Source organism: Rattus rattus, chromosome 5 (genome assembly GCF_011064425.1).
Source record: "Rattus rattus isolate New Zealand chromosome 5, Rrattus_CSIRO_v1, whole genome shotgun sequence".
Lineage (NCBI taxonomy): Eukaryota > Metazoa > Chordata > Mammalia > Rodentia > Muridae > Rattus > Rattus rattus.
Genome location: NC_046158.1, coordinates 68,107,540 through 68,111,198, shown reverse-complemented (window position 1 = coordinate 68,111,198; position 3,659 = coordinate 68,107,540). Strand labels below are relative to the sequence as shown.

At 51.0% G+C, this 3,659-nt stretch overlaps 1 pseudogene; it reads left to right on the top strand.

Annotated features, from left to right (window-relative positions):
- Positions 1 to 374: 374 nt before the first annotated feature.
- On the top strand, positions 375 to 3,278 carry LOC116900869 (annotated as a pseudogene).
- The last annotated feature ends 381 nt before the right edge of the window (positions 3,279 to 3,659 follow it).

Below are 3,659 nucleotides of genomic sequence, written 5' to 3'. Positions count from 1 at the left end.
GGTTTGTTTGGGCTCCTGGTTTAAGGGTCCATCGTTGCAGAGAGGGCTCGGCGGTGGGAACGTGAGACAGCTGGTCACATGTCACCTGCTGTCAGGAGACAGGGATGAATTCTGGTGCTTAGCTCACTTTCTTCTGTGCCGCTTTTTATTCAGTCCAAGGCCCCAGCCTGTGAGATGGTGCCACCCACATTCAGGGTGGATCTTCATCCCTGTGAATGCCTCCACAGACACTTTTAGAGGTGTGACTCCTCGGTGACTCCAAAGCCAGTCAAACAGACAGTGGAGATGCACTTCGTACTTCTCTCTTGCTAACCTCCTACAATGCATAGGACCCCACCTCCACCCCTGGTGCTTTAGAAATCAAAATGCCCATAATGCCAAAGGCAAAACCACTGGTGAGTGCCCAGCCATGGGGTAGGCCTGTTTGCTGGAGAGTTTTACTGTTGGGTATTGTTTTAATTGGCCTCGCCTGGACTAGCTTGCTGTAATCTCTGCCCTTCCCTCTCTGCCCCAAATAGTTATCTGTGTGAGTAATAATTTCATCATGATGTCTTTTCGGTGAGCTCTTTTTTTTTCTGCAGTCCTTCCATGCTTGAGTCTCTGGCTTACCGGACAGAACTTGAGTTTGCTGTTCTGTTTACCTTTGTGCATTTTGCTCTTCCAGGAAATGAGGAAGGAATTAGCTTCTAGCTGCTCCCTCATTTTTTACCAAAACCTCTGGAGGGCTGTTTAAACCTACGACTTCAGCTTCAGATGTTTCCGTTTAACCAAGGAATGTGAACGGAGACTTCAAAATCGCTGAGAGCCATCAGGGTTAGGAATTCTCTGGGAATGGCTTTGCCCTCAGCTCTGTATTCAGATCTCCATGAAGAGTTAGTGGGGCTGGTGCACAGGAGTTTGTCTCTGGGCTGTCCGTGGCAATCGATCGCTTGATCACTCGCTAAGAGACCTCGCTTCTTTTCTTATAAGGGCCGGGAACTTCTGTTAGTACCCAAGGGCTCTGGCTGTTAGCTGCAGTGGCCCTACCTCGGTCAGTCCATGAGAAACAAAGCTAAGGTTAGTATTATATAGCAGATGTCCTCAGAGAGGTATGTGTATACACTGAGGGTTTGGGAACCAGATGTATAAAGTGGGGACCTGACAGCTCCAAGGTATGTTTGAGGGAAGGTTTGTATCACAGATACGAAGGGGAACACAGCCAGAGGTATCCGGGGAGTCCAGAGCATGGAGGGAAAGTAGTACACTGAAAATGACCAGCAGACTGGATGGGCCATGGGAGGAGAGAAAGAGAGGTGGGCGAGGGAGAAAGACAGAGAGAGTGTGAGCAAAGGAGAGGAAGCCAAGAGAGGAAGAAAAAAAAAATAGAGGGGTGGGGCTCAAGCACAGAGCTGAAATGTCAGGGTTGTGGGAGAATGAGAGGCTGGGTGAGGGAGGCTCAAGAACTAGAGGAGCTTAGGGTAGGGGTGGGGTGAGAAGAGCTGAGAAGAGCCACTGGTAGTTGTGATACTGGAGGCGAGAGGCCAGCATGGGCCCTGCTTCATTTAGCCTTTGGCTTTTGTTCCTGAGTGTTCCATAGCCATTGGTCAATTCTGTAAATCCTTAGTTCAGCCAGCATTTTGAGTGGCATTCAGCATGATGGTCAGACAACAAATCTCTTTCATTCCCCTGCTCTATACAGCCCCTCTCTCCTACCCCTTCTAAGCCACTGTCCTCATCTTCAAGGTGAGTGTTCTGGGAGTTAGTCCAGTGACATCTGTAAATGACCCAGAACAGTGCTTGCGTAATGAGAGTCAGAGCTGAGTTTTGGGTCACTTGCTACTACCTTTCCCTGTGATGGGAGAGAGCTGGAGCCCTGGTCCTTGTGACTCAGCCTTACCAGTTCCACTTCTGCCCCAGCCAGCTTCCCGCTTCCCTGTCACAGGTCCTAGAACAGCCCCTCTGCCGGCCGGCCCTACAGGCGTTCACTGTTCACTTGTTTCCCCCCTCACTGGCACAGGGCCAGCAGTAATGTTAACGCTTCTCTGTCAGCACCCTGCACGACTGCTGGACACGCAACTGTCCACACAGAAGCTGAGCCTGCCAGCTCTCTCTGTCTCTCTCTTTCCCCTCTCTCCCTGCCCCCTCTCCAAACTAGGATGAACAGAAGTTGCGTTGATTGTGTTTATGAATAGCTTTTAATTTTTTAAATAAGTCCAGATTTTTTGAAAGGTTGAAAGGGTGCTGTAAAGAACACGTACACATCCTCACACCAGGTCTTCAATGTGTGCACACCATGTATCACATAGCTACCTTCCTTACCAGGGACCCATCGCTATTCCTAGTTCCTGGGTCACTGGAGAGGTCACCCCTCCGTGTGTATTCCTAAAGACAAGGACATTTTCTTTCACAGACACATCAGAGTCAGGAGGTTAGCATAAATATAACACCACAAGCTGCTCCACTCATGTTCTTGTAGAGAAAAAACTATTTTTTCTCCTGCCCCAGAATCACATGATCACTTAGCTGCCAGATGTCTAAGCTGGAGCAAAGCCCTCTGTGATCTTGGAGTAGTATGGAGTGTACCTAGTGCTCTAGTCACTGTTAAACTTTGGTGCCTGTCAGAACTAGTGACAGTTAGATTTCTGGTGTGATTTAGTAAATAACAACCCAGAAGAGACGCCCTACCCTTCCTGAAGCAGGAAGTGCAGGCTGCTGCTTCATCCAGTGCTGACACAGATAGCTTTAATCTCTAAGCTAGGTGGTCTTTTGGGTTTTGCTACCCTGACGTCGAGATTTTATACATTGTAGCTAGTAAGCATTGTGGGGGAGTATATAAAGATCCTCCTCGGAGTCCGCCACCTCGAGCAGGCAGAGTGCTGTGGCCCTAGCAGGAGCTGCAGCAGAGGTGTGAGCACAGACTGAATACAGACCCTCAAGGCACTGCTGGGTTCTTCAGTTCTGATAGGCTCCTAGGGGTCTAATCAGTCCTGTGTCTGCCTCCCTCCTGAGTAGACCATAGGCCCCATCTAAACAGCCTGCCTGCTGCAGCTCCCCTCTCCAGGTGGCCAGACCAGCGTTATTTTCCACAGCTGAGTTTATTGGTGCTGGGGCCACCACAGTTGGTGTGGCTGGGTCAGGGGCTGGCATTGGCAGTGTTTGGTAGCTTGATTATTGGCTATGCCAGGAACCCGTCTCTCAAGCAGCAGCTCTTCTCCTATGCCATCCTGGGTTTTGCCCTGTCTGAGGCCATGGGGCTCTTCTGATAGATGGTCGCCTTCCTCATCCTCTTCGCTGTGTGAGGCTCCATTGGGTCACCCAGCCATCTCCTCTGACTCCATGCCAGTCCTGGTGCTGAAGTGTGCTGGGCTTTACCATTAAAAGGAGGAGGAGGAAGAGGAGGAGGAGGAGGAAGAAAAGGAGGAGGAGGAGGAAGAGGAGGAGGAGGAAGAAGAGGAAGAGGAAGAGGAGGAGGAAGAGGAGGAGGAAGAGGAAGAGGAGGAGGAAGAGGAGGAGGAAGAGGAGGAGGAGGAGGAGGAGGAGGAGGAGGAGGAGGAGGAGGAGGAGGAGGAGGAGGAGGAGGAGGAGGAGGAGGAGGAGGAGGAGGAGGAGGAGGAGGAGGAGGAGGAGGAGGAGGAGGAGGAGGAGGAGGAGGAGGAGGAGGAGGAAGAGGAGGAGGAAGA